Below are 15,116 nucleotides of genomic sequence, written 5' to 3'. Positions count from 1 at the left end.
TCACCAGCTCAGCCTCCTGCTGCCTTAGGGTATCTGCAGACACAGTTCTTAAACTAGGGTCCATGGCGCTTTGAGAAGTCTGAGAATGACCCGACTATGCAAAATTGTGTTTATGTATGCACGTGGACTTTACTGGAGAGAAGGTCACGGCTCTTCTTCAATTCTCAGAAGGGTCTGGATCTGAAAAAGAGTTAGCAAACAGCAATCCAATTCTCCCGAATGAGAATTTACAGGTGGGCTGAAGGCGCGCGCCCGCGCGGTGTGTGTGTGTGTGTGCGTGTGTGTGTACGTGTGTATGTGTGTGTACATGTGTGTGTGTGTTGTGAGTGTGTGTATGTGTGTGTGTGGCGTGTATGTGTGTGTGTATGTGTGTGTTAAACAAGCTCGGTTGGGAACTGACCTGTGCATACCCGGGATCTTTCTCGATAGGCCCAAGGAGGCCTTGGAAGGCTAGCCTCATAAGCTACCTGCCCTTTGCCCACCCCTGACCCCCCACCCCCTCTCTACAAGAGTAGTCACTCCCCACTGCCCTGGGAGAAATAAAGGACGCAAGGTCAGAGGAGCAGGGGAGAAAATCCGGGAATCAAGCAAAAACTCTGAAGCGCCTTTGGAGATAGGGTGGGAGAGGAGCCGTTCTGCCCCAAATCTGGAGACGATCAGTCGGCCTGTCAGGTCCCCCGCCCCACAGCAAGGTTTCGGTCAAATTCTGGGAATTTCCCACTCCGTCGGCTGGGCTGCGGCAGATTTTCCCGGACGCGAGCGTGCCGTGCCCGCCGCGGCCGCTGGGTGGCGCGGCGCGGGGCACCGAGCGTGGGAAGCGCGGGCGCGCGGGCGGTCTGAGCTCATACTCCCGGGAAGCGGCCGCGGCGGAGCCGGGGTCCGCAGTGGCTGCGCATCGCGCGCCTCTCGCCGGGCGCTCGGGGGCTGCGAGGTGGGCTGCGCGGTCCCCCGGGAGGGAGGAGGCCGCCGGAGGTGAGAGCGGGGCCCTGGCTGGGTGTCGGGCGTGAGGGGGAGGGGTGGGCACTGCGGGCCGGGCCTGCGGACGCTCCCCGAGGGCCCCGGGGCAGGGGGGGCTCGAGCTGGGGGCGATGCCGGGGGCCCGTCCGCGCTCCGCTCGCGCCCCACCCCTGCTGCGGTGAGGCCTCCGGGTGCAGCTGCCCTGGCCGCGTGAGTGGGAGCAGATCGTGGCCGGGAGCAGCTCCGGGCGGCCCCCGGGCTTCGGGGCCAGGGCTAGCCGGGCAGGGGAGGTGGCGGAGCAGCCCCCTGGCCCCGGCGCCGCAGCCCCTGCCCACTCCCACCTTGCATTTCTCCGCTCCGCAGTGGGCGTGGTGCCCCTTTGCTGCAGAGGGGGCGCCCGGAGTTGAGGAAGGCAATGGGGGAGGGAGAGAGCAGAGACAGGTGGTTGAGGGGGCGAGGGCTGGTGCGCGGAGGCTCGTGATATTAATGCGTATTTCTTTCTCCCCCCTTCCTCAGGGGGCGCGGAGGTGCGTGTGCAGGAGGCGGCGGGAAGGCCAGAGGCATGGCTCGGGAGAGGGCAGGCTGCCGGAGATGCCACTGGGCTCTCTCTCTCTGATCAGTCCCCCCACCCCCACCCCCGAAATTAATAAAGTGGCTGGGGTGATGAGGGTGGAGGAGTTTGATGAAGCCCTGGCCCAGAACTGGCCCGAACTGCCCCTAGCCGGCCGCCTGGCTCCCGCGCGTGCATATCCGGAGCCGCATACTCTGAGCACTCCGCAGAGGCTGGGGGGCGGGGGAGGGGGGTGTCTGTGAGAAAGCCCAAGGTTGAAGAAGCTTCAGCAACAGAGTCAGCTCCAGAGGTGGGGTTGGGGGGTTGGAGGTGAGGGGGAGTCTCCAGGCCTACAGCCCAAGTTCATAGGTGGTGGGAGGTGGGATCTGTAGGGAAATAGGATATTGTCCATAGGACCCCTTCCTTCCAGCTTTGTTTAGAGCCCTGGACCAAAATTCGGGATTTGGCATTTGCCAAATGTGCTTATTTCTTTTCTCTTTCCCTTTCGGTTTGTTTTGTTGTTGTTTTTTTTTTTTAGAGGAACTGCAAATGACAGAGCAGAGGGATGGCTGGCCTAGCCAATCCTGGAGCTGCTGCAGCACTTGTCCCCCAAACAAACACATTCTTGGTGCAAGGACAGAGAGGAGGGGGCTGCTGGGACCCCGGCCCCCTGGCTGCTCCCCGCTGGGAAGGGCAGCCTGGCATCTTAGGCTGCACGGACCGAGGCTGCCATGGGCCAGGCTGGTGATGGTGCTGCAGCCCCTCCCTGCTGCCCAGCGTGGGAAGAAGAATGCAGAGCCAGGCAAGTCTCTCTCTGTGTCCTCTGGGGTGGAAGGAGCAGGTATAGACAGGGCTGGGGCAGCCGGGGCCTGGTGTTGCTTTGGCATTGGTGGTGCGAGGCCTTTACCTCCAGCCCCTTGGGTTTGCTCCCACCCCTGGCCTGTCCCTGGCCCTCAACAACTGCGTCTGTGTGCTTATTGGTGCCACCATGTTATATAACGCTTATATAATCTCCCAGGGCGAGCACTGTGTCTCCGCTCTCAGGTCATGCCGACACTGTGTCCCTGTGGGAGGCAGGATCTGTGGAAGCTTGCAGGTGGACCTTCTCCCCCGTTCTCAACCTGGCTCCTCCTCCTGATCCTGGGCCTAGGAGGGAGGATGGGAGAACAGGGGCCCATCCACACCAGCTGTCTAGGGCTAAGAATTAGGAGTTGACTGGGCGGCCTCCTCACCTTCTTGCTTCTCGAGGCCCCCTTGCCCAGTGAACTGTCTAGTGGAGTGGTTGCCATCCTTGTGTTTTGAGGCCCGTGTTTGTTCTTGGGGCTGCCTGGTGTGGCGGATGGGTGTGGTGAGATGACCCCTAGAATGTCGTAGGGGAAGAGTACATGGTCCATAGGGTTGGAGGGAGAGGGGCAAAAATGAACCCTGCTTCAAGGTTTTGATCAGAAGTGACTAGAAGGATGGTAGTGGCATTATGAGAAATTTGGAGCAGGCCTTGGAGCTTGGGGATGGTCAGGGAAGGGTGTATGGGGAAGTGGATCAGACAGCAAAGATAAACATGGTGTTCTTTTACTGTACTCTCCACTGGGCTGTCCCTGGTTACCAGGGCAACAGAAGCAGTGATGAAAATCATGCCTTTCGTTCAGTGGAAAAATCTGGCTCCTCCTCCCGCCTCTTCCTTCTCTAATCGCCTGCGACCCATTGGGAGGTTGATGGCTCCAGGGATCAGAGACCCCAGTGTATCCCCATCAGGCCCCCTGTTCCCCAATTTTTTAATCATCTTGCCCCTTCCTGCATCCCTTATCTCCCCCAGAGCCTGGCAGTTGCGCAGGAGTTAGAGTGGATGGAGGGGGAAGGGCACGGACGTCATTGCAGGGCAGGGCAAGCAGAGCGTGGGCAGAGATGTGGATGCAGGAATGACTGGCACACGACGAGGGTCAGGCATTGATCAGCTAGACAGGGCTTGTTTCTGGGGTAGTAGGAGCTGTGGGTGGAAAGGATGGGTGAGGGCCCGCAGAGCCTGGCAGTGTAGGCTTCCCATAGTAGTGAATAGGAAGGCCCCGAGGTTTCTTTTGGGGTCCCGGCTCCCCTGAAAGCTAGGTTTCATTCATTCAGCAGATACTGCATACCTACCATGTTAAGTGAGGTTCTGGGAGCTGGGAAGACAGGACAGGGCCTTGACCTTGAAGGGATTGTAGTGGATGGGAGGAAGGTAGGTATATAGGGGAAGATCAGCCTGGCTTTGTCACGAGCCTGGAATCTGGGGCCCCAGGCGGAGACTGGCGGTATTCCAGACTGAAGGTGATGGGTTAGGGAGGAGCCTGTAGGAAAGCAGAGGAAGAATAGTTCAGAGAGCCATTTGGCTTATGGATAGGACACGGGAAGGGGAGAGACTAAGATTTGGGTTGTAGTGATTGACAGAAAAATCAGGGTTCAAACTTCTTGAGAGGCAGCGTGTTTGATTTGATTTCAGACCTACTGCCTACAGGACCACGGCAGGGTGTCCAGACAGAAATGCTTATGGTCAGACAAATAAAGTTCCCAATGGAAGTCAATTCTGGGACGAGCCTTGTAGGAAATTGTATTACCAAGTCCTGAAGGTGCTAGGTTGCTAAGAGCGTATACTAAGACCCAGACCCCCGGGGCCCGGGGTATCAGCGTAGATGGGGCGAGGCCGTGTGTCTTGGACTTATGATCCCAGCGCCCGCCCACACTGTTGGGCGCGTTTCTGCTAATGAACACACTCTTCTGCTACCAAGCCACACCCCTTTTGGAAGTTCAGGTTTCTGTTTAAGTTTCCTTCTCCCTAGTAACTATGTCCAGGAGGACATGTCCTGAAAAGATAGATACAGACACTTACTTCTCCAAGCTTTCTCCTTGCCCTTTGCTGTACCGTTCACTTAGAGATTACTGAGAGGCCCCAAGGTGTTCCTGCTGGAGAGGTGAGCCATGGGTCCTTAGTCCCCCCCCAAGAAGGCTATTTGTTCTGGTTCCTTCCCAATCAGCACTCTAGAGGAGTAAGAGTACTGGACGGAGTGTCAGGAGGCTTTTACCAGCTGTATGATCTTGGGTGAGGCACTCCCTTTCCTAGGCCTTCGTGTCTAGTCTATGAGGTCTGGTTTCTTCCATTTCTAAAGCCTTCAGATTTGACATCCAAAGCTTTTCCCACCTTTGTCAGGGTTTCTGGTATGGGCCAGGGTTTTTGAACGAGCCACTCAGAATTTTCGATGCTTTGTGGGAACGAGTAGCAGGGTGGAGGCCTGGTCTCCAGAGTAGGCCCCTGTCTCCAGAGTGGGTGGGAGCCCTTCGGAGGGGGTGTGGCTCCTATTCCTCTTGGGAGTGTGGAAATGCTCAAAGAGTAGATTTTCCCGGTGACCAAGGATTGGCAAACTACAATCCATGGGTCAGACACCTGCTATTACAAATAAAGTTTTATTGGAACCCAGACATGCTCATCGTTTCTGTACAGTCTCTGGCTGCTTTCCTGAGTAATTGCAACGAAGACCCTCATCTGTAAGCCTGGAGTACTTACTATCCTGCCCTTTAAGAGAAAGTGTGCCATAGACCAGCAAAGTGCTTAGATCTCCACTGGGGATGCTTACTATAGCCATTTCAGATTCCTAAGGTTCTTGAAGATTCTGCATTGGGCCCTCCTTTGTTATCCCATGAGAGGATGATGTGGCTGTTGAGATAGGAGAGTACTGGAGTCAGCCCAAAGATAGCCGTCCTATGTCTGGGAGATCCCTTTCATTTTCAGTCCTTTCCCCAGAGCCTGGAGGTGCCCCCTGTCTACCCTATGTCTTTGAGCCTGGTGACCTGAATTCCTCCACAGAGATGGGTTGTGGCCTCGCTGTGACAGCCGATGGTCCCTCTCATCTCATTCTGATTTCCTAGGCGGTGCAGAGCAGAACGGACCAACTCACAAGCCGTAAGGAGGAGAGGCATGTTGGTTCTCCCAAGTCCTGCAGCGTATTTCCCTTGATATCTTTGCTTTGTCACTGCCAGCCTCACTGCCCTCTTTTAGCTCCAGGGCCCCTGGAGATGCATTTGCAGAGAGCCTGCCACCAAACCTCGTTTGTCTGCCTGCATCTGGCACTCATCCACGCCGTGAGAACAAGGCTCTCTGGCCTGGAGCTTGGGGAGTGTGCATCTGTGTTGGCTTGGGCCCGGAGTCAGTAGTCAGGATTCTCGCGGCCAACCTTTATGGTCTCCTCTTGTGTCCAGGCTTCCATCCTTTTGACCTGGTCCTCAAACCAGAGTTGCCACGAAAACTTTTGGTTAGGACCAGGGAAGCCACCTCCTCCCTCCTACAGGAGAGCAGTTGTGTCACGGCTGGTCGGGGCTGGATAGGAAGTGAGGCACTTCGGTGGCAAGAGGAGACCACGTTCTGGGAACCGTGTTGGGGGGTGGGGGTGACTGAGGTTTATTCCCACTGCAGCTGGAAGGGAGGAGGCTGGCAGTGGGAGGAGGGAGCAGACAACCCAGAATAGCAAAGGAGACAGAAGCTAAGCACACTCAGAGCTGCTTTTAGCTGGTGATGGTGAGCCTGGCACTAGGAGTCTTACTTCACACCTCCCTACACACATTTGCCCCAGAGGCTGCCTCTCTGACTGTTCTCATATCCCCAAAAAAGAAAAAAAAAGAAGGGTCCTCATCAAAAGTCCTCTAAATACCTTCCATTTGTAGAACGTAGGGTGACCCTGTGCCACCTGGGCTTGACCTGATGTTGACACAAGTGCACTGACTTGGGGAAATATTTGTTTACCGGATATTTATTAAGGGTGTGTTACGCGTAGAGCTCCGGGTGAAGTTCAGAAACTTCACCGGGGAAAACACAGGATTCACGGTCTGGCCAGGAAGGCGTACGGACAGTTGAACCCATTATCATGTGGTCTGCACTAGAACCCAAGCTTCCCGGGAGCAGATCCACGTCCGTCCCGTTCCTTGCTGTCAGCGCGGTGTGGGGTATTGTGCGGGGTGTGGTGCTGGGCACGTCCTAGGCGCGCCCATGTGTAGTTGGTTGACCCGTCCGGATCTGGCGCGTCCTGGAAGCGAGCGGGAGGGATCTGACTAGGCAAGTGGAGGAAGAGGGGAACTCATGGCAGCAAGTGTGGCCAATATGGGGGAAGATGGGACGTCCCTGGGAATCCCGGTGATGTGAGGGAAAGAGGGAACAGAAGAGGTAATGCCCCGGGGGCAGGGGGATCCTTGGGCCTCAGGGGACCATGAGATAGGAGGAGAATGACCTGGCGCAAGGAGGCGGGTCAGCAGCAGCCCACCTCGTTGGAGGAAACCGAGGGCTGGGGGTGGGGGGGAGAAGCAGCTGGTGGCAGGAAGGTTAAGACGGGAGAGGGAGAGTAGGAACCAAAGTGGGAGAAAGCACAGTGGAATCTCCATGCCCGGGGGTGAAAGCAAAGCTGAAGTAGGTGAGTCCCAGGGGAAGACGATCACAGTGACAGAAGGCAGGTGTCAGTGCGGCTCCGTGGGTCTCAGAAATGACCGGCCCTGTGCCAGCGCGGCCCCCATAATCATTTCCCTGCAGTGGGGAAGATGGGAGGAAATGAGCGGCCGTTTGAGATCATGGTCACTCTTCAACATTCCTACTCCGGAAATGTTCATGTGTGTGAATTAGTAGAGGAATGTTCCATGTTCTCATCACACTTTCAATCCACATGTGGCCCCTCTCATTTCATCTGTACCCCACCCACCTATTCCTTACTCCTCTCTTGTATTTTGTTACCGAGAATCCCAGACATCCTATTTCACCTGTGAATTCTCCACTGTGGATCTCTTAAAGCCTAACCCCGTCGTTGTATCATCCCGAAATCTCCCCTGTCACCCACCCGGCCAGTGTTCATGTTTCCTTGGTGGGTCTCCATTTTTAACAGTTTTGCTTGAAATCTGGTTCCAAACAAGATCCCCGCATCTCATTGAGTTGATGATTAATCTCACGTCACCTGTGAATAAAGATTATGGACATGCTTAAAAGAATTTATGTTTTGCGGGTCTGCCTTTTAGATTGACTTAGCTGCCCTTCTCCGTCTCCCTTCAGCTGCCATCCACAGCTTTCCCGAGTTCTGTTGAACCATTTTGTGATTCCTGAGCGTCCTTCGTTATTGCTCTTGTCTTTGTGATTTAATGGAACTGGTCATTTATTCCTTCCTTCGGTAAGTATTTCTGGAGAGCCTGCTCTGTGAAAGGTCATGCAGGTGCCCTGCTCCCTGTGGAGCTCACAGGCTAACCACGTCACAGTGGCTTGGGTCTGCCTGTTGTCTCTTTCCCCCACGTGTTCACCCCAGCCAAGCTGGGCGACCATCACAGTCCCTTTTGGGTCGTCAGCTCTGCTGTGTTCTAAGGCTTGGCATTCACGTTCTCGTGCTGAGCTGTCATTTATGTGGTTGACAAGAGTTGCCTCCGGGACTGTCCAAGAGGCTGGGTGTGGTTCTACGGCAGGCCTCTTTCCAGGCCATGGGATTGGGAGGCTAGCAGTGTGCCCGACTGACTTGGCGTGGATCCATTTAACGCTTTTGGCCTTGAGTCTCTATACTTAAGCAAGCTGAAATGGAGAGCTTTCTTCCCGCAGGTGGTGGAGAGGCTGAATGAAACATCTGGAAGGTGCTCTGGAATGTGGAAGGGCTCGGCAAACACCAAGTGGTGCTAAGATGTTCTTTGGGCAGGTTGGCTGTTTCTGTGATGTGGATGTCGGGTTGCTTGGGGGCTTTTGTCTGTTCCGATTAGGTTACCAGCCTCGTTAGGCCCGCTTTCTCCATTTGTGCTTCTTTGCTCTGCAGTAGGCGATGGGCTAGCCAGGCCGCCTCCGGAGCAGAATCTGATGCTACAGTTCAGGTCTGGCTTGCTAATAAAGCTATGAACTCATTTGCATTACTCTATGTAAATAAATCATCGCTTACGTTTGGACCCTGTGACACTCTGAGAAGAGTCTATGATTCCTGTATTTTTTTTTCCATTTGCAGTTCAGATGCAGATATAGTGCAGTTTGTGGGTTAGTGTCAGAGCCTTTAAAAAAAAATCTCCGTTAATAAATGTATTCCCAGATATAAAGACTAGTATTCTTGCACCTTTCCTAGATATTCTGTGACGTATTTAAGATAATAATGTAGAATGTGTTCAATGTACCACGATATTTATCGCCCATCATTGAAGGATTCATAGGTTAGAGTTTGAGGATATGTTTCATTTTCTTCCAAATAAGTGATTTTTGACTATTTTGATCAGGTAGCTGTGTTGCTTAAAATTTTTGCGCAGATCCCCGTGTGTGTGTATGTATGTGTGTATAATTTCTATACAGCATATTGTACTAATACATCACATACAGTATAAATTACAAAATAAAAAGAAATGAAAGCAGTTGGGTACGGCGTATTCTCCGCCTCCCTCCGGTGTGAACCATTCATGGTTCTGACTGAGAGCAGCCCGTCTTCCTGGCACTCCACTCCCACCCCCCACACACTCAGGACATTCGCGCTCCATTATTCCCTCTCCTTCTGGCATCACTAGTTTTGTCTCCTCTCTACTGGATGGCTTCCATGTGCCGTGGTTTCTCTCAGCTTACGATCTTCTTTGATCCCACGTCTTCCAGCTCCTGCCCTTTTCTCTGTCCCCAGAGGGTCTTCAGTGCCCCAACCCTGTACTTCCTCTCTTGAGTCCCTCTGGCTGGGCTTGTTCCCACCCCTCCAGGGGGAAAGGTCTCTCCACCAAGCCAGCCATGACCACCATGTTTCTAAATCTAGCCATCACTTCTGAGTCTTCATTCCAGTGGCTCCGGCAGTCTGGCACAGCTGGCTGTACCCTTTTCTTGGAAGCTCTTTCTTCATTTGGCTTCCAGGACACGTATTTCTGGTTTCCCGCCTGTCTCGTTGGCTGTTCCTTTGCCATAGCTCCTCTCCCTGATCTGAAACATGGGCCCCCTCCTCTCCATCTTCTCTCTTTCTGTGACCCTCTCCCAGTCTATGGCTTTCAGTAGCATCTATAGGAATGATGTCTAGAATTTGCTTCAAAGTAATCCTGGGAGAGAAACAAGATTGACCGTGAGTGGATGACAGTTGGAGCTGGGTGCTGTGTACCTAGGGGTTTATTATACTGTTCTCTCTAGTTTATGTTTGAAATTTTCCATAATGAAAAGTTTAAGATCTATAGGCTGATAATCCCCAATTATTTGTGTGAAGCCCAGCCCCTCTCCTGAAATACAGACCTGTGTATCCATCTGCCTACTTAACATTTTAACTTGGATATTAATAGGTATTTCACACTCACATGCCCAAAACCGAACTCCTGTTTTTCCCACGCAAATATATGCTTCTGCAGTCTTCCATCTTGGTTATGGGAATGCCATCCTTCCAGTGGCTCATGCAAAATAGCTATGGTCATACTTGACTTCTTGCTCTCTAATTTTTCATTCAGTTCATCAGCAAATCTTGTTGACTCTACCTGCAAATATATGTAGAATATGGCTCATTAGAACTACTTCCACTGCTATCACCCTTGCCCAGGCCACCATCATTTCTCACCTTGACCCCTTGCAGGCTGTGTAACCCTCATGGTAGGCAGAAGGAGCCCATACTACAGAGGTCACATCATGCATTACCAGGCTCCAAACACTTCAGTGGCTTCTTTTCTCACTCACTGAAAGTCGTAGCTTTCAGTGTGGTCTCCCCGACCCTGTAGCTTCGAAACGCTGTCACCGGAAATAGAACATGAGTTACACATGAAAGCCACCTATGTAGTTTAACATTTTTCTGTTAGCTAAACTGAGAAAGGAAAAAAGAAAAAAAAAATCAGGTGAAAATAATCTTAACAATTAACCCCGTATGTCAAAAACACTGATTTCTGATGCATATTGCAGGGTTTTTCGAACTAAGTCACACCCATAGCACATCTCAGTTTGGGTTAGTTACACATCTTGTGCCCCCCAGCCTCCTGATTGGGTCACTTGACTTCCGTGTTCTTCCCTCCTACAACTCTTCCTCCTTTCACTTCATTCCAGCCACACTGGCCGTTTTGCTGCTCTTCCAATAAACTAGGGATTTGCTCTTTTAGGTCCTGTTCCCCGTGTTTGGAACGCTTTTTGCAGATAGCCCTGTAGCGGATTCTTCCTTCGGGTCTGTGCCGGGATAGGACCGTTGCCGCGGCCCGCTCCGCCCCCGCCGTTTGCTGGCATCTCCCGCCTCCATCCCTCCCCTGCGGCGTTTCTCCTCCTCAGCGCCATCACCCACTGCACACACCGTGCGTTTCTCTTACTTCCCCGCTGGAACGCGAGCTCAAGAGCAGGGACTTTGGTCACTTTTGTTCCCTGCTGTATTTCCAGAGCACGGAACAGTGCCTGGCACCTGCAAGGTACGTCGACGTTGTTGAAGAATTAAATGGGGTGAATTATTAAGAATGATTGTTTTTTAGTTAAGAACCGTCCAGTTGAATGCACTTTGTTGTATGGTGTCATGTTCCTGCCATGCAGTCGTTTGAAGGTCTAGTTCAAGTCAGGGTATTTTGAAAGAGATCTCTTTCTGAAGAGGGGATTGCGGGTTCAATGAATGGATTCGAGACCCCCGACACACTGCGCTTCGTTCATGTCCTCGCGAGATTTTATTTTATTTTATTTTTTTTTTTTAAAGATTTTATTTATTTATTTGACAGAGATAGAGACAGCCAGCGAGAGAGGGAACACAAGCAGGGGGAGTGGGAGAGGAAGAAGCAGGCTCATAGCAGAAGAGCCTGATGTGGGTCTCGATCCCAGATCGCCGGGATCACGCCCTGAGCCGAAGGCAGACGCTTAACCGCTGTGCCACCCAGGCGCCCCCCTCGCGAGATTTTAAACTGCGTTTGAACATGCCGTTTGAAGTGCGTGCGCAGATACTGCGTTTTAGAGAAAACGTCCTCACGTTGAATGTGGCAACATCATCACATGATGGTGGAAATGATTTCCAAATGCCCGTTTTTTTGACATGTTCTTGCTGTGACGTAAGTCTCTTTCAAAAAAGGAAAGGCTTTCTTGCCCATTTTTTCGATGTCACCATTACCTTGAAGGGACACATTAAACATCTGTTTAAAAATATTCATCGAGTAGCCTTCTACCGCCAGGCCAACTCACTGCAGAAGAGGTCAGCAGATTTTAGAACGATGATGTTTTCTGCTTTAGGAAAAAAAATGTGTAATTCCTCTTGAAGTTCAGCACCTCGTTTAGAAAGTCTGCCGTGAAAAGTCAGTGTCAGTGCGGTCAGACGATTCGGAGGTCTCACCCTCTCATTACAGAGGGACGTCATTTGTTGTGGGGAAGACGGGACCCTGAGATTTGCTGCACTGGGTACTTGTAAATTGCACTAAAGTGCAGGGACAACGGGGGGGTCGCCGTCCATTCTCATGTGTGTGTTGGACCTCCCGCTCTGGCACAGAATGCCTCCTGCCCCTAAGTGACAGGGACCACTGGGCACAAATGGAAGGAGTTGCAGCAGTGTCGATTCACATGTGAAATAATAATAAGTTTTAATTCCTGGTTTTCAAATAAAAATAAATACAGACCTCCTACTCATTTCTTCTTCATCCTGATGGATCTTGCACATGCCTCATCCGAGGGTATGGCTCTGGTTCGTGCTTTTATAATAACCTCGTCTCTCTCCCTTTAATCCAGTTGAGGGTTGGGTTTTCTCTTTTCTGTTGCTCCTAGTACCTAACAGGGCTGGGTGGCACCAATATTTCTGGGCTGAGCAGAGCTGAGGAATAGATCCGTTCGCTGACCTCAGGACCTTTGTTGGACAACGACGTCTGGTGGCCGGATTTCTTTGGTAGCTGCTAGAGCCATTTCTTTGACAGGATGGAAGGCATGGGTGGCATCAGGGAAAAGGGCAATGGGGTGTTGACGCTCGATGAGTCTCGATGCTCCCCCCCCCCATGCTGTGGAGTAGATGCTTGTGCTCAGATGCGTCTCTGGAGGTGAGCTGGCAGAGGTTGCTGGGACAGATGGCCAAGACAGCTTGATGAGCCAGCGCTCTTAAGGAGGTGTGACCCATCTTTGAAGCGGTGTGCTGTGTCCTCCGTCCGCTCACCTGTATGCTGAAAATGCTTGTGCAGGTAGGCTTTTTATCCATGTGAACCGTCTAGGAGGTATTGTCAGCCAGATGTGGACACTGGGGCTTGATTTTCTCACTGCTGTGACAGGAAGCACCATTTAAAAGATGCGTGGCTGGAACGAGAGCTGCAGGCTGTGTCAAGAGCAGAGGCCCCGGTGTGCATTCTGCCATGGAGACCACCTGCCGTGTTCCCTGGACCCTGCATCGACAAGCAAGGCTTGTCCCCAGTGGGCCAGTCTGCTACTTAGACAGCTAACTGAGCCATCAGCTTCTGTTCATTGACAGACATTTGTACAGGGCCTCCTGGGTGAATGGTGGAATGGGGTGAGAATTGGAAAGGAAGGAATATGCCAGCATGAATGGGACATGGTCTCTGTCCTCAGGGAGCTAGAGGTTAGTGAGGGTGACAGACCCCCACACTAAAATACAAGACAAAGCCTGAAGGGATGTGGATGGAGTAGAAGAAGGGGTTATATGAGTCGGAGGGGCAGTTGGGAATTGGAGGATGGCTCTTGGAACATGAGGAAGATCCTCAGAGGCTAGGTTTCTATGAGGTGCTTGGTCCCTATCAGGTGCTCCGTAATTACGTATTTGTTAATGATTGGGTGTTGAAGGAATAGGCCTTCACCCAAAGGTGCAATGCAAAGGCCCAGGGGTGAGGGAAGAAATGACTTCTTGGGAGAAAGTAGTTGGTGTGCTCTGAGGGGTGTATGTGGCAGGAGATGAAGCCATGTATTGCAGAATTAAGGGGAGTCTCGGGAGAGCCTTGACCAGCTTTCTAAGAATTTGGTTGTGGTGATTCATAACCTCTTTTGCACCAGTACTCATTAGGAATCGCATGGAAACTATAGTCTCTATCTCCAAGAAAAAAAAAATCACAACAGCATATGATTTGGCCTATCCCATCTTTGGCCTATCCCATCGGAGTACTCACAGATCCCAGTTCTAAGACCATGCTGTTAACCGGGGAGCTGTCTGTGCTTACCGAGATCTCGTAATGGATACAAGACACTTGCTTTTCCCTTGGAATCTTTGGGAATTGACTCTGATGAGTGTGTATGCAGGTGCTCCAGCTTTTAAGGGCCCTGATAGGTGGCAGGTACAGTAGTGACCCTGACGAGCTTGGGGAAGCCATGGAGAAGAGGGGAGGGGTCTCTGTGTACTGACAGAAACAGGGAGATCTAGTGTTTGTTCCATTTAGCACGGGACAGAAAAGTTTACCTGGGAAGAAAGTAGGGGAAAAAAATGAACCTTTAAAACTTACTAATTCAGAATATGAGATGCTTATGCTAACTTTTTTCTGTGACGTGATCTCCAACTCAGACACCCGGCCAAGCAGTAATTACAGATTCAGAGAGGCAGCGTTTGCATTTTTTGGGAACAGTGATTGTGGAAAGGAGTCATTAGAGTTTCATGTTACCTTGGTACAGGGTTCAAGGAGCTCCTTAGCTGTCCTGATCCATCAGAGGGAGCTGCCTGGAGGAGGTGGTGCGATTCTCGGGCTGCTTCAAAAAGCAGAAAGCTGGGGCTGAAGGTAGTTTAAAATTGGCTTGTCCTGTTTCCGTTGTCATAAAAAAAAAATTCCTATGAAGAAAGTATCTGTGTACCTTCAGTTAAAAAATAAATTGACCAGACTTCCTGTCTGCCAGGAGTTTGTAGTGTATCCCATAGACAGGATATTTGGAGATTTGAAAAACCCAATGTGGGCAGCGCAGTGTTGACCCTTCGGCCTGTGTGTGTCCTACGGAGTTCAGCCCGTGGAGGTGTGGTGAGGCAGTGCTTCGTCCCAATGAACGAGGATCACTGAAGATCAGCCCTGTGTGCGGCCATGCTCCCTGCCGGGCCGGCCAGCACCGGAAGGCGCCATTGGAGGAGGAAGGGGGGAGCCCTTGAGCTCGTGAGCAAAGGAGGGAGCAGGCTCGGGAACCCTTGGGAGCAGCTAGTGTTTGATGCAGGCTCTTCTCCCTCTGCTGAGGCTTCCCGCTCACTCGGTTCCTCAGTGGGATTTTGCTTTGTGAGGTTAGTCTGTGAGTGAGCTTGAAAGGGTTTTTCAAGGAGAAGAGCCCCTCTTGTTTTCCCCAGAGTTGTGTTCAGACGGCAAGTCCAGACACCTTAATGGGGGGTGAAATCAATTTAGTGGGTTGAGACCAATATATTTTTTTTAAAGAACATAACAGAAAGTATTAGACTGCATCGTATGTGGTAAAGAAGAGTATGATCTCGTGAACGTTTGTTTCGGTTTTGTGTGTTTTATATTTATGTATATTTATATGGTTTTATATGCTTACATACATATCCCTCATATACAAAGTATAGGTGTATGGGTGTGTACAGGGTCACCTTGTCAACTTCATTTCTTACTGTGAGTCAGGGTCCAAAAAGTTCGAGAAACTGTCTCTAAAGGATTTCTTGGCTCTTGGTGTGGACAGTGGGTTCCAGCTGCTTCCCCAGAGGCCATCTCTATGGAGACAGATGTGGTGAGAGGGCTTTTTTTTTTTTTTAAAGAGCAGCAGAGTCAGGCTCTCACA

General features: G+C 51.7%; 1 long non-coding RNA gene across 1 annotated transcript; it reads left to right on the top strand.

The window, feature by feature from the left end:
* Positions 1 to 835: 835 nt before the first annotated feature.
* LOC123785806 (uncharacterized) lies at positions 836 to 15,092 on the top strand. Its single transcript, XR_006777773.2, has 2 exons — positions 836 to 972; positions 2,046 to 15,092. It is a non-coding gene; the product is annotated as an uncharacterized LOC123785806 (long non-coding RNA).
* Positions 15,093 to 15,116: the final 24 nt, after the last annotated feature.

The sequence above is a fragment of the Ursus americanus genome, chromosome 2, assembly GCF_024610735.1.
Source record: "Ursus americanus isolate L20-20 chromosome 2, mUrsAme1.1.p, whole genome shotgun sequence".
Taxonomy (NCBI): Eukaryota; Metazoa; Chordata; class Mammalia; order Carnivora; family Ursidae; genus Ursus; species Ursus americanus.
Note: the sequence above shows the minus strand (reverse complement) of the source record. Positions and strands in the feature narration are given on the sequence as shown.